A 25753-nucleotide genomic window follows, 5' to 3' on the forward strand; every position below is an offset into this window, starting at 1 on the left:
CACCCATGTCCATTATGCAGAGGCAATCACTGGACGGCCCGCTGCCCCAGAGGACAAAGGTTTTCTTGGCCAGAAGCCCTCAACCAGATGATCCAAAAACAGGACTGAGGGTGCCCGGGGCAAGCACCAGCTCATGTCATCACCCTCACTGAGCCCTGGGTATGTTTAACCATTGAAGGCCAGGAAATTGGCTTCCTCCTGGACACTGGCACAGCTTTCTCAGTGTTAATCTCCTGCCCCAATGGCTGTCCTCAAGGTAAGTTACCATCCGAGGAATGCTGGGACAGCCTGTAACCAGGTATTTCTTCCACCTCCTCAGTTGTAATTGGGAGACTTTGCTCTTTTCACATGCATTTCTTGTTATGCCTAAAAATCCCACACCCTTATTAGGAAGGGACATATTAGCCAGAGCTGGGGCTATTATCTACATGAATATGAGGAAAAAGTTACCCATTTGTTGTCCCCTACTTGAAGAGGGAATCAACCCTGAAGTCTGGGCATTGAAAGGACAATTCGGAAGGGTAAAAAAAAATGCCCACCCAGTCCAAATCAGATTAAAAGATCCCACCACTTTTCCTTGTCAAAGGCAATATCCCTTAAGGCCTGAAGATCATAAAGGATTACAGGATATTGTTAGACATTTAAAGGCTCAAGGCTTAGTAAGAAAATGCAGCAGTCCCTGCAACACCCCCATTCTAGGAGTACAAAAACTAAACGGTCAGTGGTCTAGTGCAAGATCTTAGACTCATCAGTAAGGCAGTAATTCCTCTATATCCAGTTGTACCCAACCCCTATACCCTGCTCTCTCAAATACCAGAGGAAGCAGAATGGTTCACTGGTCTGGACCTCAAGGATGCCTTCTTCTGCATTCCCCTGCACTCTGACTCCCCGTTTCTCTTTGACTTTGATGATCCCACAGACCACACATATCACAACTTACATGGACGGTCTTGCCCCAAGGGTTTAGGGATAGCCCTCATCTGTTTGGTCAGGCACTGGCCCAAGATCTAGGTCACTTCTCAAGTCCAGGCACTCTGGTCCTTCTGTATGTGGATGATTTACTTTTGGCTACAAATTCAGAAGCCTCATGCCAGCAGGCTACTCTAGATCTCTTAAACTTTCTAGCTAATCAAGGGTACAAGGTGTCTAAATAGAAGGCCCAACTCTGCCTACAACAAGTCAAATATCTAGGCCTAATCTTAGCCAGAGGAACCAGGGCTCTCAGCAAGGAATGAATACAGCCTATACTGGCTTATCCTCACGCTAAGACATTAAAACAATTGAGGGGGTTCCTTGGAATCACTGGCTTTTGCCAACTATGGATCCCCAGATATAGTGGGATGGCCAGGCTACTATATACTCTAATCAAGGAGACCCAGAGGGGAAATACTCATCTAGTAGAATGGGAACCAGAGGCAGAAACAGCCTTCAAAACCTTAAAGCAGGCCCTAGTACAAGCTTCAGCCTTAAGCCTTCCCACAGGACAAAACTTCACTTTATATGTCACAGAGAGAGCAGGAATAGCTCTTGGAGTCCTTACTCAGACTGGTGGGACAACCCCACAGCCAGTGGCATACCTAAGTAAGGAAATTGATGTGGTAGCAAAAGGCTGGCCTCACTGTTTACAACTAGTTGTGGCAGTGGCCATCTTAGTATCAAAGGCTATCAAAATAATACAAGGAAAGAATCTCACGGTCTGGACTATTCATGATGTATATGGCAGACTAGGTGCCAAAGGAAGTTTATGGCTCTCAGACACAGGCGCTACTCCTTGAGGGACTGGTGCTTCAACTACACACACATGCAGCCCTCAACCATGCTACTTTTCTCCCAGAGGATGGAGAACCAATCCAGCATGACTGCCAACAAATTATAGTCCAGACTTATGCCACCTGAGAGGATCTTAGAAGTCCCCTTAGCTAGTCCTGACCTTAACCAATATACCAATGGAAGTTCATTTATGGATAATCGGATATGAAGGGCAGGTTATGCCACAGTTAGTGATGTAACAGTACTTGAAAGTAAGCCTCTTTCCCCAGGGACCAAACAGTTAGCAGAACTAGTGGCACTTACTTGAGCCTTAGAATTGGGAAAGGGAAAAAGAATAAATGTGTATACAGATAGCAAGTATGCTTATATAAACCTACATGCCCATGCTGTAATATGGAAAGAGAGGGAGTTCTTAACCTCTGGGGGAACCCCCAATAAATACCACAAGGAAATTATGGAGCTATTGCATGCAGTGAAAAAACCCAAGGAGGTGGCAGTATTACACTGCTGAAGCCATCAAAAAGGGGAAAGAGAGGGGAGAACAGCAGCATAAGTGGTGGGCAGAGGCAGGAAAAGACTAGCAGAAAGGAAAGAGAGAGAGAGGAAAGACAGAAAGTCAAAGAGAGAAAGAGATAGAGAAAGAGAGAGAAGTAGTAAAGAAAAAACAGTGTACTCTATTCCTTTAAAAGCCAGGGTAAATTTAGAACCTATAATTGATAATTGAAGGACTTCTCTGTGACCCTATAACACTCTAATACCAACTTGTCAGTAAAAGCACTGAGGCCACTGACAATCCATAGCCTTCCTATCAAAAATCCTTAACACAGCAAGTTTCCTAACAGGTGATCTAAATTTTAATTAATTACCATACGAAGGTCCGACCAGATCTAGGAGGAACTCCCTTCAGGACAGGATGATAGATGGTTCCTCCCAGGTGATTAAGGGAAAAAGACACAACGGGTATTCAGTGAGTGATAAGGAAACTCCTGTAGAAGCAGAGTTAGGAAAATTGCCTAACAATTGGTCTGCTCAAATGTGCGAGCTGTTTGCACTCAGCCAAACCTTAATGTACCTACAGAACCAGGAAGGAGCCATCTATACCAATTCTAAGTTAATATGGACTGAACGAGGTCTAATTAATAGCAAAGAATAATTGAAATCCCAAACTTACAAGGTTTTCAACAAGAGTTTGCTAAAAGTTAACAGTGTAACATGTATTATCCTAATTTCTAATCTTGTGGAACTCAGACCCTATCTGTGCCCCTCAAAGTTCAAGTCCATCAGCACAGGGCCATACAACTAACACCCCTACTTACAGGGTTAGGAATGGCTACTGCTACAGAAACCAGAATAGCAGGTTTATATACTTCATTATCCTACTACCACAGACTTTCAAAGGATTTCTCAGACAGTTTGCAAGAAATAAAATCTATCCTTACTCTACAATCCCAAATGGACTCTTTGGTAGCTGTGACTCTCCAAAACTGCTAAGGCCTAGACCCCCTCACTGCTAAGAAAGGTGGACTTTGCACCTTCATAGGGGGAAGAGTATTGCTTTTACACTAACCAGTCAATGATAGTACGAGACACCACCCAGAGTTTACAGGAAAAGGCTTCTGAAATAAGACGCCTTTCAAACTCTTATACTGACCTCTGGAGTTGGGTGACATGGATTCTCCCCTTTCTAGGTCCCATGACAGCCATTTTGCTATCACTCACCTTCAGGCCTTTTGTTTTTAACCTCCTTGTCAAATTTATTTCCTCCAGGATCGAGGCCATCATGCTACAGATGGTCTTACAAATGGAACCCCAAATAAGCTAAACTCACAACTTTTACTAAGGTCCCCTGGAATGACCTGCTGGCCCTTTGGCTGGCCTAGAGAGTTCCCCTCTAGAGGACATACCACTGCAGGGCCCCTTCTTTGCCCCTATCCAGCAGGAAGTAGCTACAGTGGTCATCACCCAATTCCCAACAGCAGTTGGGGTGTCCTGTTTAGAGGGGGGATTGAAAGGTGAAACCAGCTGGACTTCCTGGGTCAAGTGGATACTTAGAGAACTTTTCTATCTTACGAGAGGATTGTAAAATACATCAATCAGCATTCTGTAGTTAGGATTATAAAACACACCAATCAGTGCTCTGTAGCTAGCTAGACGTTTGTAAAATGCACCAATCAGCACTCTGTACAATGGACCAATCAGCACCCTGTAAAATGGACCAATCAGCACTCTGTACAATGGGTCAATCAGCAGGACATGGGCAGGGACAAATAAGGGAATAAAAGCTGGCCACCCCCAGCCAGCACTGGCAACCCACTCGCGTCCACTTCCACGCTGTGGAAGCTTTGTTCTTTCGCTCTTCACAATAAATCTTGCTGCTGCTCACTCTTTGGGTCCATGCCAACTGTAAGAACTGTAACACTCACCGCAAAGGTCCGTGGCTTCATTCTTGAAGTCAGTGAGACCACAAACCCACTGGAAGGAACCAACTCTGGACACAGAAGGATTTGCTAGAGTCCATACTTAGTCATTCTAGAAGTCGTACCCCCTCTGTTTCTATGTGTTTTATTCCTTCTGTTTTCCTCTATCTTTTTCTGGGTTACTTGAATATTATTAGCATACCTAATGTCTTATTTAAATAGACCTTGAATCTACATTAGTTTCAATGATTAGATTGTAGTCACTAAAATATACAGTGACTAGATTGCAATATACATCCTTTACTTTTTACAGTCTGAGTAATATCTTTTGCACTTCAAGTGAAATATATAAACTTACTACCATATAAGTTATTTATGTATTACAATATATACATTGAATTCCATCAGACAATTTTATAGTTTCTTTTAAATCTCAACCATAAGACATATATTAAAGAACTAGAAAAAGGAAAGAATATTCCATTATATTGTGAAAGAAAGCATCTCAGGACCTCAAACTCACTATGCCAAAGGGAAAGTAAGCTTGGGAACTGAGTCACCAATAGTGTCTTCCTTTTCGTTCCCAAGCAGTTAGCTATAATTTCACAACCTTGTGTCATAGACTCATTTGCTGTTCCCCTACTTTTCACTTGTTTATTTTATCATATGTAAAATGTGACAATGTAAAATTGACTTTTTCCTCTGTATCCTCTATTCACATGTAAAATGTCGATTTACTGAGGCAAATCAGAGCCTCTCAATAATATAACCATTTGTCTCACTCTCCACTCTGCCCCTTTTTTTCCCTCCTGCTTGCTCTTTTCTTTTTAAATATCTAAGTTCCCCAAACTTCCTTTGGAAAAAGCATAGGTCATAGATGCTTCTGTTAGTTGTGATTTTCTGGTCATGTTCTTAATCTTGGCTAAATAAATCTCCAGTTGATTGAGACCTGCCTCAGTCACTTTTTGGTTTACAATGCTGATCCAGATATTTACCATTTCTGTTTTTCATCTTAGTTTTCTTTTCCTTTTAATAGACTATCTGAAATTGAGTAATTAATAAAGAAAATAAATTCATTTATTGCAGTTATGGAGGCTGTCCAAGGTCCAGGGCCACATCTGGTGAGAACCTTCTTTCTAGTAGAGATCCTCTATATTCTCAAAGCAGTGCAGAATATCACATGACGAGGGGGCTAAGCATGCTTGTATTAGGCTTTTCTCACACTGCTAATAAAGACATACCCAAGACTGGGCAATTTATGAATGAAAGAGGTTTAGTGGACTAACAGTTCCACATGACTGGAGAGGCCTCACAATCATGGCAGAAGTCGAGTGAGGAGCAAAGTCACACCTTACATGGCAGCAGGCAAGAGGTATGTATGTGCAGGGGACCTCAACTTTATAAAATCGTCAGATCTTGTGAGACTTATTCACTATTAAGAGAACAGCACGAGGAAGACCCACCCCCATGATTCAGTTACCTCCCACTAGGTCCCTCCCACAACATGTGGGAATTATTACAATTCAAGATGAGATTTGGTTTGGGGCACAGAGCAGAACCATATTGATGCTAATGGGCTGACATACTAGCTTGGGTCTCTCTTCCTCATTTTGTACAGCCACCAGTTACCCTTTCATGGTAACTCCTTAATCCATTAGCCCATTAATCCATGAATGGATTTATCCATTTATAATGGCAGAGCCCTCATGATACAAGCAACTCTTAAATGCCCCACATCTCAATATTGCCACATTGAGGATTAAAATTAAACATGCATTTTGGAGGGAAAAAAATTCATACCATCGCATCCTCTTTCATACCTGATGTTCTAAATTTCCTTTGGTAATGTTTTCTTTCTATCTTAAAAACTTACTTTAGTGATTATTTGAGAGAACATCTGCTGGCAACAAATTCTCTAAGATTTTCTGCATTTGAGAATATCTTTATTTTGTCATCATTCCTGAAAGTCATTTTATCAGGATACAGAATTCTGAGGTGACTTCTTTTTGTCACTTTACAAATGCTAGCCTACTTACTTCTGGCGTCCACGGCTTCTGATGAAAAATCCACAGTCATTCCTTATAATTTCTTCTTATAAATAATGTGTCATTTTGGGGGGGGCTATTTGCAAGATATTTTCTTTGTATTTAGTTTTCATCAGTTTGGCTAAGATATAACTGGAAATGGGTTCCTTTATCTTTTTGAGGAGTCATTGAGCTTCTTGTATCTGGTTTATATCTTTCAGCAAATTTTCAGGCTTTCTTCTCCTTTACATTGTCTTCCTTTCTTTGGGGATTATGGTATATTAGAATTTTTTATAGTATACCAGAAGTCTCTAAAGCTTTTCTCATTTTTTTCATTAAAAAAAATTTACACTGTTCAGATTACATAATTTCTCTTCATTCATCTTCAACTTCACTGACAGTTTCCTTGATCATTTCCATTTGGTTCTTGAGCCTAACTAGTAAGCTTTTATTTTTATTTCAGTTACTATATAGTTCAGTTTTAAGATTTCCATTGACTTCCTATACCTTCTACTTCTTTGCTGAGATTTATGCTCTTTATTTACTCCAAGATATTTACCCTTTCTTGTTGAAACATTTTTTATAATAGCTGGTTTAAAGTCTGTGCCAGATAATTGTAACATCCTTGTCATCTCAGCTGTGGCCTCTGTTGCATGTCTTTTCCTAAGTAATTTGAGATTTTTCCCAATTTTTATTTCACTGAGTAATTTCGATTTTACCCTAGACATTTTGAATGTTATATTTGAGACACTGGGTATATTTAAATCCTATAGAAAATGTTGATATTTTTGTCTTGGCAGGCAATTGACTCAGTTGGATTTATATCACAATTTCAAGTAGCCTTCTGTGTGTTGGAGTTTCAATAGCTACAATGCTCTTCAGACCTGACACATATGCACCACCCAGTGGAAAATCTGTGATCTGAGCAGTAGTCTCTTTAAGTTCCATTCTCAAAGTCTAATCTAGGCTGCATAGGGTCAGCTCAATGGATACATGAATAAAGGGTAAGTAAAGAATTTCAAACGGGGGGCACTTTTCCAAGCTTCTTTCTTCCCACAACCTCTCCGGTATTTTCTGGCACGCTGGGATCATCTTTTTGATTCTCTGGCCAGAAAGGTGGGACTTTACCCTGATCTTCTGTGTACTTCCTACAACTCTGGGACAAACAATGAGAGATCAGAAAGAAAGAAAAACAACACGGATATGCACAACACTCTTGGAACCACAGCTCTTCCAATCAGAAAGAAGGCTTCCCTCCTTTAGAGTTACAGGCTCTTGAAAGTCAAAATGATGCCTGTGCCATAAAAATGCTTGGTGGCTAAGGAAGAAGAGAATAAAGGAAAGACAAACAACAATGGGGAATTTACTTCATAATGTTGTCACCATTGATGTTCAAAGCCTACTTACTCAACTCTGCCTATGCACACGCACACACACAAACACACACACACACACTCAAAACATACCTAGAAACACCTCAACATTGTTTGACAAGGTTTTATATAAGGTCTTCTTTATCCTTTTCCACTAGAGTTTAATCTGAGGACAGCATTGTCAATCCATAGAAAACAATTGTGAATGTAAGTGAACTCTTTTGGTTATGAGATTGGCAGATAGAAAACTTTCACTCCTTTTTTCAGCATGCATGCCTAATTTTTTCTGGAATTGGTGCCAATTTACTCATGAAAGGATAACTATACAAATCCTTCCTCCCCAACCCCTGTAGTGGAATGCATTTGCTCTAAATCATGATGTTCCTGCCAAAAAATATGTTTTTCTGAGGTACGATTATTTGCAAAATATGTGATTGTAGCCTGTAGCTTGAAAACCATCATGTCACTTTCTTCTGTCTAGGTATTTGACAAATTAATCACCATGAATAGTTTAACTCAGTGAATAGCCAGAATGCTGAATCTTTTGGAGGTTAGGCAACTTGGAAGGACTTGACATATTTTTTAGGCATGATGATTTCTGTAATAGCTGATCCTATCATTTATAAGCTTTACGAGGCAGTGGCATATCAATAAACAAATACCTTAAAAATCAGTTTCCTTTGGATCCAGAATGTTTTTAACAATTTTCTATTAAAGAACATGGCATATACAAAATCTCTGTTTTATTGGTATTTTCAAATATCACCCCCAAGTTTCAGTATTTGCAGGACATTTGGACATGTTTTTAAGCAAAATTTTTGTGTCTCTAAATAAGCATAATAATAAAATCTAAAATAGAAACACATTTGTTGGCACAAAAGCTGTCATGTTTCATGTAACTTTTCCTTTCCTAATTGGAAGAGAAAAATATAGAAATTGCAGGGTAGTTTGCATCCATCTTCATAAAAGGTGTTGAAGGAATAATTTTGGAAAAATCAAGTTTATATACAGTTCTCTTGGTATTCAGCCTTTCTTGCACACATACACATGTTCATGATTATGGACTACTATTTGCCAATAGTAGAAAATATTGATTTGATTTACCTCGTCTAAGAAAAAGAGAAAGAACTCACACTGTGAATATTTTAGAATGACAAAATAATATTTTAGGATTATGATTATAGTTGTGACTTGTTTTATATCCAATATAAAATTTACTTAAAATGTATTTCTTACTTCTTGATATAAAATTTTATGTTGTAAGCTTTATGGTAAATCTTATCAGAGAAACTGGGACATGTGGCAGAGATGGCTAGTGGCTTGTCCACTATCCATTCTTATTTCTTTTATTATAGATTCCCTATGTTCTTAGAAGATCACAAAGAACCTAGCTAAAAATTTTCCATCGTTAGGTAAGTCTTTTGTGAAAGCTCCTAAATATGTCTCTGGTAACAAATTCCTTCTTTTTCTCTTGCTAATTTCTCCCTTCACTCAGCATGAATTACATGCGTAAATACTGGACCTCTAGCAATCATCTTAAGGGTGTGAAAAGAGCTTGCAGATGGAAACTACATAATAAGAAAATACAACAGAAAGACGTAAGGAGCCATGGTCAATTAGGTCATCGTGATACCACATTACAATGCTGGGCTGCCTATCACTGCAATTTTATTATAAAGAGGAGAAAAAAACATATTTTATTGAAGTTGTTTCTTTGTATCTCTGTTATTGTATCAGCCAAATTGATTTTCTAGCAGATACAAGATATGTAGTGTATATCAGTTGTTGTCTTTCTATAACAGTAATTTTCCTTTGGTGGAAAAGTTTGCTTCCACTATGCATAATTTTAATAAATATAATCTTTCTTTGGAGTCTGCCTTTCTTTCCATTATTGATCAGCTCATACTGTACATTTGAATTAAGCTCTGTAAAACAGCACAATTCATCCTTGTCCCCAGCCTAAATATTCATCTTGCAGTGAGCATGTGTATAAATTGTACCTGTTGAAAGATTTTCAGAATCTGTGCACTTAGCATGAGAAAGAAAGAGAGAAAAAAAAGTTATATTCTCTCCCATAGGTGGTGTTATGAAGAAAGATGGAGTCTACTAGGGGCCCTATTTCCTATCCAACATAGAGCAGACCTGAGAAAATGAAGTATACTCAGAAAGAAATCAGGTTTAAGATACTGGAAGTAAAAGGAGAGTTCTGGTATTTTTCAAGTCCTTAGTGCCAGTTGTCCCTGAAGCTGAATTACACTTTTTTACAATAGATTCCATCTTGTATTTCTTTTATCTAAGCTTCTTGGGATGCAGGTACTTGTCATTTGCTTTCAAAACATAATAACCTAGTAGACTAATTTGAATCATTGTCATTGTTTACATAGAATACAAATGCATGTTCATTTCGGTTTAGAGATTCCTTGATTTATAACTTAACTTGGACAATAAGTGATTGACTCTTAAATTAGCTCTTGCCAGAGGCCCTCATTGTTGAAAAAGTTTAAGATGTTGTTCATTCTTATTCACATTCTGAAGTCAGTATTTTAGCCCAAGTCTTATACTTCGTCTTGAAGTTTGTATTCTTTCTCAATATCTGAATTTTGTTTGTTTGTATGTTTACATTTTCTTCTTCACTGTGTGTTTGCTTTCTGGCAATCTATCTACTTGACTCAACATGAAGGGGGAAGACATGTTCTCTCATTATTCTATATTTATTTACCTAACTAAAAATTCTTAGCTGTCAATGAAGGGACAAAATGAGGCAGGCGATTACAAATATGACCAAGACACAGTGATAGAGTGATTACTTTTAATGTGCTTAAAGACAAGTGCATACAGTTATGTAAAGATAAATGCCAATAAATACTGATGCTAGAAATAATTACAAGGAGCCATGGGGTATGAAAAAGGAAGTGGTCAATTTATCTTAGAATGGAGGAGTGTTCAGTAAAGACTTCAAACAAAAGTCAAACTGGAAAAAATCTTCAAAGATACGTGGAGATAAGTGGTTAAGGCAAATCGTTTTCTTCATAGAATTTTCAATAGTTTATCCAGTCTGAAGATTAGGGTAAATTTTGGGGACGGATGACAAATCAAGAAATAGCATTGGGTAACTAAGCAGCAACAAGATCATAGATGCAGTGGTATACTTTGCCAAGAATGGATATTTCCCTATTAGGAACTATTGAATGGTTTCAACAAGTTGACCCTGATTACAATGTAGCTTAATTAAGTTACGTGTTATGAAAGCCGGAGTAAGAATGAGCCAGTGGGGATGATCGGAGTGGAAAAATTTAAGAAACATAAGGATACCAGAAAACCAGAAACTATAATATTTAGTAGACACATGTGGTTGATTAAACATGGCCACAGATTCTTTGCATCTACTGAGAGTTGGAGTTTTCTGTCTTTCAATATGGGTTTGTTTTTATGGCTGATTTGACTAAAAGAGTGCAGGAGACGTGATACAATGCTATTTTCATACATAGGCCTCGGGGAAAATAATATGTTACTCCCTGATCCTTGGAACACCCTCTATGAAAGCACTGAGCTACCACGTAGGCAGTCCAACCACTCTAAAATCACAAAACATAGATGTTCTGATAGACAATTCCATCAAGCCCAGTTTTCCAACTGTGATAGTTAATACTGAGTGTCAACCTGAATGGATTGAAGGATGCAAAGTATTGATCCCGGATGTATCAACGAGGATGTTGCCAAAGGAGATTAACATTTGAGTCAGTGGGCTGGGAAAGGCAGACCCACCCTTAATCTGGGTAGGCGCCATCTGATAAGCTGCCAACATGGCTAGATATAAGAAGCAGGTGGAAAACTGTGAAAAGATGAGACTAGTCTAGCCTCCTAGCCTACATATTTCTCCCATGCTGGATGGTTCCTGCCCTGGTATACTGAACTCCAAGTTCTTCAGTTTTGGGACTTGGACTGGCTCTCCTTACTCCTCAGTTTGCAGACAGCCTATTGTGTGACCTTGTGATCCTATGAGTTAATACTTAATAAAGTATTAAGTACTACTTAAGAGAGAGAGAGAGAGAGATTTTGGTACCGGGAGTGGTTCTAGAGGAACAGAATATTAAGACTGGAGTTCTTTCGTTGGTTCTGGGGTCTTAGGAGTTGGCTGCTTAATATGATTAGACCCCAAAATGTTAAGGCCTCTACTTCTAATAGTATGGAGAACACTGACAGTCATTGGCATTGTTTAGAGAGTTATGCAAAATAAATGCATTTGACACTAGTGATTCACAGCTCATGAGTGGCAAGGAGTTTAGTGACTCCATACATAATAACTTTGACCATATGTGAAGAACCAAGGACCATAATGAAGCTGGTTGGTTGCTCTCAAGTTCAGTGGACAAAGCGATGAAAGACAACGATAAACTCAGGATTCCATCTCCTAGCTTCAGAAGCAGATGCTGAGCCTGACATCTGCTAAGATTGCCCTGAGTGAGAATCTTATCTCCTGCAAAGAAAGAGCTGAAATTACGGAAAAACACACAAGCTCTTATCATGCAAGTGGCTGACCTGCAATGAAAGGTGCATGCACAGCCTCACCAGGTATCTACTGTTACAGTAAGGGCATTGATTGGAAAAGAATGGGACCCAGCAACTTGTAATGGGGATGTGTGGGAGGACCCTGATGAAGCCGGGGACACTGAGTTTGTAACTCTGATGAACATTTTTGCTAGAAGAAACAGCTTTCCCATCCCCCGTAGTGGCAACATCCCCTCTTTTACCCATGCTGCCATCAACCTTTTCACCTTTGCCTGAGGAAATAAACCCTGGGCTGCCTGAGACAACAGTGATGGCCTTCTCTGAGGCAGTTGCCAGGAAAGATAATGTCAATTCTCCTCAGGAGCCACCCACAACACCCCTGTTTGCTTCTAGACCTATAACTAAAGTCTTGGCAGGCCCCAAGAGGTGAGTTTGAGAGTGTGACCCATGAGGAGATGTGCTATACTCAAAAAGAACTGCTTGAGTTTTCTAATTTTGAACTGCTTCTGTTTCCCAGAAATCTGTAGAACAGGCATGGGAATGCATATTAAGGGTGTGGGATAATGGAGGAAGAACATAGAGTTGGATCAGCCTGAATTTATTGATTTGCATCCACTAAGTAGGGACTCTGCATTTAATGCTGCAGCATGGGGAGTTAAAAAGGTTCTAATAGTTTATATGCTTTGTTAACTGAAATATGGATTAAAAGATGGCCCATTGTGAGTGAGCTGGAAATGCCTGATCTCCCTTGGTTTAATGTAGAGGAAGGGATCCAAAGGCTTAGGGAGATTGGGATGTTAGAGTGGATTAGTCACCTTAGACCTACTCTCCCCAATGGGGAACGTCCTGAAGATATACTCTTGACTAATGTCTTGCAAAATAGGTGTATGAGGGTAGCACCTGCATCTTTAAAGAGCCCAGTAATTGCTCTTCTCTGTATGTCAAATCTAACAGTGGGAACTGTGGTCACTCAACCACAAAATTTAAATACAATGGGAATAATTAGATCCTGAGGTGGCAGGGACTAAGTGGCAGCACTCAACAATCAAAGGCATGGTGGGCATAGCTACCGTAATGGACAGCAGAGGCAAAGTGGGAATCAGAATAGTCTGACTTGTGTAGAGCTCTGGCATTAGCTAATTAATCACAGCGTTCCTAGAAGTGAAATTGATAGGAAGCTGCATTCCTACTTAATTAATACAAGCAGAAAACTTCTAGGTTGAATGGACAAAAGACTAATTTGAATTATAAAGACAGAAAATCACAGCCCCTCAATCAATTTCCAGACTTGAGCCAGTTTACAGAGCCAGAACCCCTTGAATAAAGTGGAGGCCGGGTCCCCTTAAGAAAGGACACCACTACATTACTGAAAATTTATGCTGTCAATCTTTCTCCCATCCTTCCTCAACGAGACCTTTGGCCTTTTACCAAGGAAACTGTCCATTAGGGAAAGGGCAAAGACATTTCAGGGACTACTGGACACTGGCTCTGAGCTGACATTGATTCCAGGGGACCCAAAACATCATTGTGGTCCTCCAGTTAAAGTAGGAGCTTACGGAGGTCCAATAATTCATAGAGTTTTAGCTCAGATCCAACTTACAGTGTGTCCAGTGTATCCCCGGACTCATCCTGTGATTATTTCTCCAGTGCCAGAATGCATAATTGGCACAGACATACATAGCAGCTGATAGAACCCCATATCGGCTCCCTGACTGGTAGGGTGAGGGGTACTATGGTGGGAAAGGCCACTTGGAAGCCATTAGACTTGCCTCTAGCTAGAAAAATAGTCAATCAGAACCAATATCTCATCCCTGGAGAGACTGCAGAGATTAGTGCCACCATCAAGGAATCAAAAGATGCAGGGGTAGTGATTCCCACCACTTCCCCATTCAACTCTCCTATTTTGCCTGTGCAGAAGACAGATGGACCTTGGAGAATGACAGTGGATTATCATAAGCTTAACCAAGTGGTGACTCCAATTGCAGCTGCTGTAGCATATGTGGTTTCATTGCTTGAGCAAATTAACACATCTCCTGGTACCTGGTATGCAGCCACTGACTTGGCAAATGCCCTTTTCACCATTCCTGTCCGTAAGGACCACCAGAAGCAATCTGCCTTCAGCTGGCAAGACCAGAAATATACCTCTACTATCCCACCTCAGGAGTATATCGACTCTCTGGCTTTGTGTCATAATCTTATTCAGAGAGACCTCAATCGTTTTTCACTTCTGCAAGATATCACACTGGTCCATTACATTGATGACATTATGCTGACTGGATCCAGTGACCAAGAAGTAGCAAACACTGGACTTACTAATGAGACATTTGCATGCCACAGGATGGAAAATAAATCTGAATAAAATTCAGGGACCTTCTACCTCAGTAAAATTTCTAGGGGTACAGTCGTGTGGGGCCTTTTGAGAAATTCCTTCTAAGGTAAAGGATAAGTTGCTGCATTCGGCCCCTCCAACAACCAAGAAACAGGCATAAAGCCCTGTGAACCTGTTTGGATTTTGGAGGCAACACATTCCTCATCTTGTGTTACTCCAGCCTATTTATTGAGTGACCCAAAAGGCTGCCAGTTTTAGTGGGGTCCAGAACAGGAGAAGGCTCTGCAATAGGTCCAGGCTGTTGTGAAAGCTGCTCTGCCACTTGGACCATATGATCCAGCAGATCCAATGGTGCTTCAGGTGTCAGTGGCAGATAATGAAGCTGTTTGGGGCCTTTGGCAGACCCTCACTGGTGAATCACAGAGAAGGCCTCTAGGATTTTGGAGCAAGGCCCTGCCATCTTTTGCTGATAGCTTCTCACCTTTTGAGAGACGATGCTTGGCCTGTTACTGAGTTCTGGTGGAAACTGAACATTTGACTACAGGTCATCAAGTCGCCATGCGGCCTGAACTGCCTATCATGAACTGGAAGCTTTCTGACCAATCTCACCATAAAGTGGGTTGTGCACAGCAGCATTCCATCATCAGATGTAAGTGGTATACACGTGACTGTGCTCGAGCAGGTCCTGAAGGTATAAATAAGTTACATGAGGAAGTGGTTCAAACGCCCATGGTCTCCACTCTTGCCACCCTGCCTTCTCTCCCCCAGCCTGCACTGATAGCATCATGGGGAGTTCCCTATGATCAGTTGACAGAGGAAGAGAAGACTAGGGCCTGGTTCACAGATGGTTCTGCACGATCTTCAGGCAACACCCAAAAGTCAATAGCTGTACCACTACAGACTCTTTCTAGGACATCCTTGAAGGACAGCGGTGAAGGAAAACCTCCCCAGTGGGCAGAACCTCGAGCAGTGCACCTGGTTGTGCACTTTGCATGGGAGGAGAAATGGCCAGATGTGTGATCATATACTAATTCATAGCCTGTAGCCAGTGGTTTGGCTGGATGGTCAGGGACTCGGAAGAAGCATGATTAGAAAATTGGTGATAAAGAAATTTGGGAAAGATGTATGTGGATGGATCTCACTGAGTAGTCAAAAACTGTGAAGATGTTTGTATTCTATGTGAGTGCTCACCAATGGGTGATCTCAGCAGAGGAGGATTTTAATAATCAAGTGGATATGATGACCAGTTCTGTGGACACCACTCAGTCTCTTTCTCCAGCCACCCCTGTCATCGCCCAATGGGCCCATGAACAGAGTGGCCATGGTGGCAGGGATGGAGGTTACAAATGGCCTCAGCAACATGGACTTCCACTCATCAAGGCTGAACTGGCTATGGCCACTGCTGAGTGCCCAATTTGCCAGCAGCAGAGACCAACATTGAGCTCTCAATATGGCACCAGTCCTTGGGGTGATCAGCCAGCTACCTAGTGGCAGGTAGTTATATTGGACATCTTTTCTTATAAAAAGGGCAGAGGTTTGTCCTCACTGAAATAGACACTTACTCTGGATATGGGTTTGCCTATCCTGCATGCAATGCTTCTGCCAAGACTACCATCCATGGACTCACAGAATGCCTTATCCACCATCATGGTATTCCATACAGCATTGCTTCTAACCAAGGCACTCACTTTACAGGTAAAGAAGTGCAGCAGTGGGCTCATGCTCATGGAATTCAGTGGTCTTACCATGTTCCATATCACCCTGAAGCATCTGGATTGATAAAATGGTGGAATGGCCTTTTGAAGTCACAATTACTGTGCCAACTAGGTAAAAATACTCTGCAGGTCTGGGGCAAAATTCTGCAGAAGGCCATATATGCTCTGCATCAGCATCCAATATATGGTACTGTTTCTCCCATTGTTGGATTCACACGTCCAGGAATCAAGGGATGGAAGTGGAAGTGGCACCACTCACCATTGCCCCTAGTGATCCACTAGCAAAATTTTTGATTCCTGTTCCCATGGCATTGCTTTCTGCTGGCCTAAATGTGTTAGTTCCAGATGGAGGAATGCTGTCACCAGGAGACACAATGATTCCATTAAACTGGAAGTTAAGATTGCCACCTGGACACTTTGGTCTCCTCCAATGTTTAAGTCAACAGGCTAAGAAGGGAGTTACAGTCCTAGCTGGGGTGATTGACCCAGACTATCAAGATTAAACCAGTCTACTACTCCGCAATGGATGTTAGGATGCGTATGCATAGAATATAGGAGATCCATTAGGGGTCTCTTAGTACTACCATTCCCCGTGATTAAGGTCAATGGGAAACTACAATGGCCCAATTCAGGCAGGACTACAAATGTCCTAGACCCTTCAGGAATGAAGGTTTGGGTACTCCACCAGGAAAAAAAAACATGACCTGCTGAGATACTAGCTGAAGGCAAAGGGAATACAGAATGGGTAGTAGAAGAAGGTAGTCATCATTACCAGCTGCATAAACGAGGACTGTACACATTAAGAGTATTTCCTCCTTCTTTTGTGAAAACATGTTTGTGCATGTATACAGTTGTACTAAGAAAATATCTTCATTTTATTTCCTTTCTCCTTTATCATATGACATAAGATTTATTGACTTCTTATCAGCATTTAAGTACTGTTAACTTTATGTAACAAAAAGTTGGGGACTGGTACATTTCTGGTTGTATGAAGGACAGTTTTATTATGTTAGGAGTAATTATGGTAATTATGATCTTATTATTCACCCTATTTGAAGATTATTTATGATCTCAGAAGATGTGTATGGGTTTAAGTTGACAAGGGGTGGACTTGTGATGGTTAATACTGAGTGTCAACTTGATTGGATTGAAAGATACAAAATATTGATCCTGGATGCTTCTGTGAGGGTGTTGCCAAAGGAGATTAACATTTGAGTCAGTGATCTGAGAAAGGCAGATCCACCCTTAATCTGGGTGGGAACCATCTGATCAGCTGCCAACATGGCTAGAATATGAAAAGCAGGCAGAAAAATGTGAATAGATGAGACTGGTCTAGCCTCCCATTCTACCTCTTTCTCCCGTGCTGGATGCTTCCTGCCCTGGAACATCGGATTCCAAGTTCTTCAGTTTTGGGACTCAAACTGGCTCTCCTAACTCCTCAGTTTGCAGACAGCCTATTGTGGAACCTTGTGATCATGTGAGTTAATACTTAATAAACTCCCCTTTATACATATACACATACATATATATACACACATATATATATACACACACATATAGATATATACACATATATATATAAAGCACAGGACTCCTCTTATATATATAATATATAATTTATAAATATATATATAAATATATATAAAGGACAGAACTAATAGCAAATACATATATATATTTTTTCTCTAGAGAGGGACAGAACTAATATATATAAAGCACAGAACTAATAACTATTTATATATATATTTATGTATTTATATATTTTAATATATATGTATATTTTATATGTGTATAAATATATATACATATATAAATATATATACATATATAAATATATATACATATATAAATATATATATACACATATATATAAATATATATATACATATATATAAATATACATATAAATATATATACATATATAAATATATATATAAATATATATATACATATATATAAATAGATATACATATATATATAAATAGATATATATACATATGTATATATATATGTTCTGTCCCTCTAGAGAACTCTAATACACAGACTTCAAAGACTAGAACATTTAAAAGTCACTGCATATATTGGAAAAGCAAGGACATCACATTCAATACGATCACAAGTTATACAATGAAACAGGAAAGTTTCACAGACACACACCCACACACCCACACAGAAACATTCCCCAAGAAGAAATAAATGGCAGACCTAGTTATACAATGACTTTTAAATAGCTGTCTTAAAAATGTCCAAAGAACTAAAGGAAAATGCAATGGAAGTCAAGACAATAATATATGAACAACATGAAAATATCAATAAAAGAAAAAGAAAAAACCAAAAAGAAATTATAGTGTTAAAGAGCATAATAATTGAAATAATAAATTTACTAGAGGGATTCAAAGGCTGCTGTTAGCATACAGATAAATAATTAGTGTACTTGATGATAGAACAGTTGAAATTATTGAGCCTAAGGAATATATGCAAAAAAAGTTGTAGAAAAGTTAACAGAGTCTAAGACACTTGTGGAATATCATCAAGCATAATTGACGTGATGCATATTGAGGGAATTCCAGTAGGAAAAGAGAGAGATAAAGAGACATAGAGATTATTAAAGAAATAGTGGCTCAAAACTTTCCAACTCTGATGACAGACATAAATATCAAAGAAGCACACACACACAACAGAACAAAATTAGAAACAACAAAAGGAGGCCCACGCTCAAACATTATAATCAAAAGGGAAAACCTTGAAAACATAGAGAAATAAGTGACTCACCACATACAATTGACATTCAATAAGATTATAATAGATTTTTTTAATACAAACTTGGAAGGCCAGAAAGCAGTGGGCTAATATATTTAAAGTGCTAACAGAAAAACAAAGTCAACCTAAAATGCTACTTTCGGTAAAATCATATTTTGAAAGTGATGGAAAAAATTATAACATTCCCAAACAAATAAAGGCTAATGTAGTTTATTACTACAGGATTTGTCCTGCAAAAAGTGCTAGAGTTCTACAGGTTGAAATAAAAGGATGTTAGACAGCAATTCAAAGAAATACGAAGAATAAAACATAAGTAAAGTTAAATACATGGTATGTATAAAAACTAGTATTACTTTAGCATAATTTGTAACTTCACCTTTTGTTTTCCATATGATCTAAGAGATTAACATATTAAGTATAATTATTAGGTTAAAAGCCAGTATTACTGTAACTTTGTTTTATAACTCTATATTTTGTTTTCTACATAAGTTACTAATGCATTAAAAATAATTAATGTTTCAAAACATGTTTACATTTTGTGACATGAATAACTGAAATTTTGTGACATCAATAACTGAAAAGGGCAAGGATGGAACTGCAAAGGGCCAGAGATTTTGTATGTTATAGGTAAGCTGGTATAAATCCAAATTAGAGTATTGTAACTTCTGGATTTTAATGTAGTCTTAATGTTAACCCTCAAAAATAGTTATATAGCATATATACAAAAGCAAATGATAAGTGAATTGAAACCTTTCACTAAAAAAAAAATTAAGCATAAAATAACACATTAATGCAGAAAAGGAAAAATAAAAAAGCTGTAAGACATATAGAAAACAAATACCAAACATGAAATAAGTAGATCTCTTCTTATCAATCATTACATTACATGTAAATGGATTAAACCTTCCAATTAAAAGACAGAAATTGGCAGGAAAAAAAAATTAAAAAAATAAGGCCCAATTCTGTGCTATTTACATGGACTTCCATTAGATCAAAAAACACAGTTTGAAAGTGAAAGAATAGAAAAAATATTCTGTTTTAATAGTATCCAAAATGGAATGAGAGTAACTATGCTAACATCAGAAGGAAAAAAAGCTTTTAATGAAAAAAGTGTGCAACAGACAAAGAAGTCATTGCATATTAATGGTTCAATAAGATAAGAATATATAACAATTATGAACATTCATATACACTCATGTATCTGATAATATGTCATCAAAAAATGTGAAACAAAAATGGACAGAATTACTTGAGAAAAAGACTGTTGTACAATAATATTTGGAGATGTCAGTGCCCCAACTTTCAATAATAGGCCAGACAAGAGATAAGAAAATAATAGAGAACTTAAACAACATAGTAAACCAACGAGATCTAGCAGACATATATAGAACACTCTACTCAAGAACAACAGAATATCCATTATTCTCAAGTGCATATAAGTCATTTTCCAGGATAGACTATATGTTAGACCACAATTTAATTCTTAATATATTTAGATATATAGATATATATATTATATAAAGTATAATTTCTAATCATAAAGGATGAAGTTAAAAATCGACAACAGAAGAAAAACTGGAAAATTCACAAATTTAATATTAAATATTAAACAATACACTCTTAACCAATGGATAAAAAAATTATGGGACATGTAGACATTACTACAATAGAGATAAATGAGAATGGAAACACAACATACCAGAATTTATGGAATACAATAGAAGCAGTGCTGAGAGAGAAAACCATAATTATAAATGCTTATATTAAATTTCATCTTAAAAGAGAGATCTCAAATCAAAAAAGAAACGAAGAAAAAATGAAACCCAAAGCTACCAGAAGAAAGTGAATAATAATGAATAAGCAGAGATAAATGAAATAGAAAGTAGAAAACTACAGAGAAATTTTCTTTAAAGCTGCTTCTTCAAAAAGATAAATAGAATTTACAGCCATTTAAGATTTACTAAGAAAAAAGAAAACTTAAAATACTAGAATCAGAAACGACAGTGGGGACATTCCTACTGAATCTACAGAAATTAAATGGATTATCGGAACAACTTTCTACCAAAAAATCGGATAACCTAGATGAAATGGAAAAAATTACAAAAACACAAAACTTAACAGTTTAAAAAATGAAAACTCTAAGTAGACTTATAGCTAGTAAGAAGATTGAATCAGTAATCAATAATTTTCTGACCAATAAAAGCCCTGGACCTATTACCTTCACTTGTGGGTTCTACCAAACATTTAAAGAATAATTAACTCTGCTTTCTCAAACTTCTTCAGAAATTTCAAGACATAGGAACGTAAACACTTTCTGACTCATTATATGAGGCCAGCACTGTCTTGATACCAAAGCCATACAAAAATAGTACACAGGGAAAAACAAACTAAGTAAACACCCACCAAAACTGCAGAACAATATACCTTATACTCATTGATTAAAATATTCTTATCAAAATACTAGCAATCCAAATTCATCAGTATATTAAAAAGATTATATATCATGATGAGTAGGATCTATTCTTGTAATGTAAGGATGGTGGAAACTATGAAAATCAATTAACATAACATACCACATTAACAGAATGAAGAATAAAATCCACATAATACTTCCATTGATGCAGAGTAACCATTAGACAAAATTCAACATCCCTTTTCAGGAAAAAAAAATGGTTAATAAACTAGGAACAGCAGTAAGCTAACTCAACATAATAAAAATTATATATAAAAGCTAATAATCAAGATCACACTCAATGATGAAAGACTAAGAGCTTTTTCTCCAAGATCACAAACGAGACAAGGCTACCTGATTTTACCACTTCTATTTAGCACAGTACTAGGCTCTAGCCAGAGCCAATAGTCAAAATAAATAAATAAATAAATAAGAAAGAAAGAAAGAAAGAAAGAAAGAGAAAAGAAAGAAAGAAAGAAAGAAAAGAAAGAAAGAAAAAGAAAGAGAAGGAAGGAAGGAAGGAAGGAAGGAAGGAAGGAAGGAAGGAAGGAAGGAAGAGAAAATACAAACTGGAAAGGAATAAGAATTATCTCTATTCTCAGATAATATAATCTTATATGTAGAAAACCCTAAACATTCCACCAAAAAAAAAACCCTGTCAGAATAAATAAATTTAACAAAGTAGCAGGTTACACAGTCAAAATGCAAAATTAGTTGCATTTTTATACACTAATTATGAACAATTTGAAAAAGAAGTAAAGAAAGCAATTCCAGGCCGGGCGTGGTGGCTCACGCTTGTAATCCCAGCACTTTGGGAGGCTGAGGCGGGTGGATCACGAGGTCAGGAGATCGAGACCACAGTGAAACCCCGTCTCTACTAAAAATACAAAAAATTAGCCGGGCGTGGTGGCGGGCACCTGTAGTCCCAGCTACTCGGAGAGGCTGAGGCAGGAGAATGGTGTGAACCCAGGAGGCGGAGCTTGCATTGAGCCGAGATTGTGCCACTGCACTCCAGCCTGGGCAACAGAGCGAGACTCCGCCTCAAAAAAAAAAAAAAAAGCTATTCCACTTACAATAACATCAATAAGAATAAAATACTTATGAATTAACGAAGATAGTGAAAGATCTGTACAATAAAAATTTTAAAACATTGCTAAAAGAAATTAAATAAGACATAGACAAATGGAAAGACATTCCATGTCCAAGGGTTGGAAAACTTAATATTGTTAAAATTTCAATACTATCCAAAGTGAACTACAGATTAATTGCAATCTCTGTCAAAATTCAAATGGTGTGGAATTTTTTGTGGAAATAGAAAAATCTATCCTAAAACTCATATTTAATCTCAAGAGAACCCAAATAGCCCAAATAATTTTGAAAAAGAACAAAAGTCCAAGATCACACTTCTAGATTTTAAAACTTTTTTCAAAGTTACAATAAAAACAGCATTGTACTGGAATAAAGACAGATATACAGATAAATAGAATAGATGCAGAGCAAGAAATAAACAATCACATATATGGTCAAATGATTTTTATTCATTTTTTAATTTAACTCTTTCTTTTTTTTTTTTTGAGATAGGTCTCACTCTGTTGCCTAGGCTGGAGTGCAGTGACGCAATCTTGGCTAACTGCAACCTCCACCTCCTGGGCTCAGGAAATCCACTCATCTCAGCCTCCTCAGTTGCTGGCCACCACAATGGTGGGAATGTTGGTGAAAATGTAAAATGGTACAGTCCCTGTAGAAAACAGCATGGCAGCTCTTCATAAAGCAAAAATATAATTACCATATGATCCAGTCCTTCCACTTCTGGATGTATACTCACAATAATTTAAAGCAGAATCTTGAAGAGCTATTAGTATTATCATGTTCATAGTAGCACTATTCACGATAACTAAAGGATGGAAACAACCCAAACGTCCATGGACAGATGGATGGATAAGCAAAATGTTGTATACACATACAGTGGAATGTTATTCCTCCTCAAAGGGAAGGATTCTTTGATATATGTTACTACATGAGAGAACTTTGAGGATATTACGCTAAGTGAAATAAGCCAGTCATGAAAGTTCAAATACTGTATGTTTTCACTTTATGAGGGCACCTAGAGTAGTCAAAAGTTATAGAAACAAATAGTAGAGTGGTCATTGCCAGTGGCTGTTGGGAGAGGAATGGGAGTTATTGTCTAATAGGTATAGAGTTTCAGTTTTATGAGATGAAGAGTACTGGAGAAGGATGGTGGCAATTATGCACAACAATGTGATTGTACTAAATTCCAATGAACTATACTATTAAAAATGATTAGGATAGTAAATTTTACTTTATGTATATTTTATCACATAAAAATTTGAAAATATTTTCCATAAAAATGCAAATTGTCAAGCATAGCCAAGAAAATCTGAAAAAAAGAAGAAAGCTAGAGACAGCACCAGATGAATTTAAAGCTGTAATAATTAAAGAATGAGATACTTGTGCAAACAAAGAAATAGATCAATGGAAGGAAATACAGAGTTCAGAAGCAGACTTTATATATACATTGATATGTTTTATGAGAAAAGTGATGCTGCAATACATTAGAAAGAAGGTAATTATTTCAATAATAACCTGTGCTGATTGTTTTCTATATGGGGACAAAACATATCAAACCCCTATCTCACACCATACACAAAAATAAATTCCAAATAGATTGTGTATTAAGTGTAAACCTTACATAATAAAGTTTTTAGTAAACAACTGGAAACATATCTTCCTAAGTCCTTGAGAAGACAGATATCTTAAAATTGACAAGATGTTATAAATATACAATTTTAAAAAATGGATAAATCAATCTATTTTATAATTTACAACTTACACTCATCAAACGTCAATGAAGAATTTATTATAATTTACAACTGTTACTTACCAAATGTCAACGAAGAGAGAATTGGGGATAGTTTCTTCTCCAATCACATTTATCTGAGAAAAGAACAAATAAAGGACTCCTGCAAATTTGTAAGAGAAACATAGATAACCCAATAGAAAAATAAAGACTTTAACAGACATTTCCTGAAATGATATTCAAATGCCCACATTAACATATAAAATAGATGCCCAACTTCATTAACCATTTTAGAAATGAAAATTAGTTATATTGAAATACTAAGGTAAACCAACCAGAATCAGGAAACTGCAAAACGTGGAACAGTTCAAGTATTGTTGAAAACGTACAGCAGCTGGTATGCATTTTTAAAAACTCTTAGCATCTGCTAAAATTGAACATATACAGAGTCCATGATTCAAAATTTCCCCTATAAGGTATAGTACCAACAGAATATATTCATATTTTCAGTAAAAAACATGTATCAAAATTGCATAGAAGCCAATTCACAGAGCTGTACACCTTTCTGTATTTATATTATTATTCAATAATAAATGAAATTCTCTAGTAAAACTCCAGAATGTTCTAACTTGTGAATACATCTTGCATGAGCCTTACTTTTCTGACCATCTGTTAATCCTTTAGACACATCTCCTATCTCTTCCTTTCCCCATCTTATTATTCTGTATTTGTGGAATTCCATACTCTAGCAATAGTGAATTTCTTATATTTCCCAAAATGAATTATGCTATAGTATTATGCTAAGTTACATTTACAGGCTCAACTTTTCCTATTACTCTTCACACTTTCATTCCACCTCATCTTTCTAACTGCTGTCTTCCAAATTTGTTATTGGCTTTAGTATTTTAACCTGCACTCTTCTGATAAATTTTCCTTCACATCTTTTCACACTGTCTCACTCAAATATAAGCATGTACTGTTCCTATGCCTATCTCTGTCACCTTTTGTACATAAATACAACACTCATCATGGCTTAGTGTCTCATCATTTATGTGTATAGGTACTTTCTATCAGAACATAAATCAATTGAGGGAATATTGGGGGAAGGGTTCATGGACACATGTATTTATTTTTGGGCCACCAGTCCATTGTCCTATATCTGTTAAAAATAGTTATTAAATAGATATTTGCTCAATGAGCAAGTGAATTATTAAAAGATTCATTTCCTTAACTAAGAAATAGAATTGGCAATTTCGATATAATTTTTACTCTGTCTAGGAAACGTATGAATTTTTTTTTTTTTTTTTTTGAGACGGAGTCTCGCTCTGTTGCCCAGGCTGGAGTGCAATGGCATGATCTTGGCCCCCTGAAACCTTCGCCTTCTGGGTTCAAGAGATTCTCCTGCCTCAGCCTCCCAAGTAGCTGGGGTTACAAGCCCGCACCACCAAGCCCAGCTAATTTTTGTATTTTTTTTTTTTTTTAGTAGAGATGGGGTTTCACCATGTTGGCCAGACTGATCTCGAATTCCTGGCCTCAGGTGATCCACCCACCTCTGCCTCCCAAAGTGCTGGGATTACAGGTGTGAG

General features: G+C 37.6%; 1 pseudogene; it reads left to right on the forward strand.

The window, feature by feature from the left end:
• The first annotated feature begins 241 nt into the window (after positions 1–241).
• LOC131384164 (uncharacterized) overlaps positions 242–25753 on the forward strand; it is a 41396-nt pseudogene continuing 15884 nt past the window's right edge.

This window comes from Hylobates moloch, unplaced genomic scaffold, assembly GCF_009828535.3.
Source record: "Hylobates moloch isolate HMO894 unplaced genomic scaffold, HMol_V3 SCAFFOLD_9, whole genome shotgun sequence".
NCBI lineage: Eukaryota > Metazoa > Chordata > Mammalia > Primates > Hylobatidae > Hylobates > Hylobates moloch.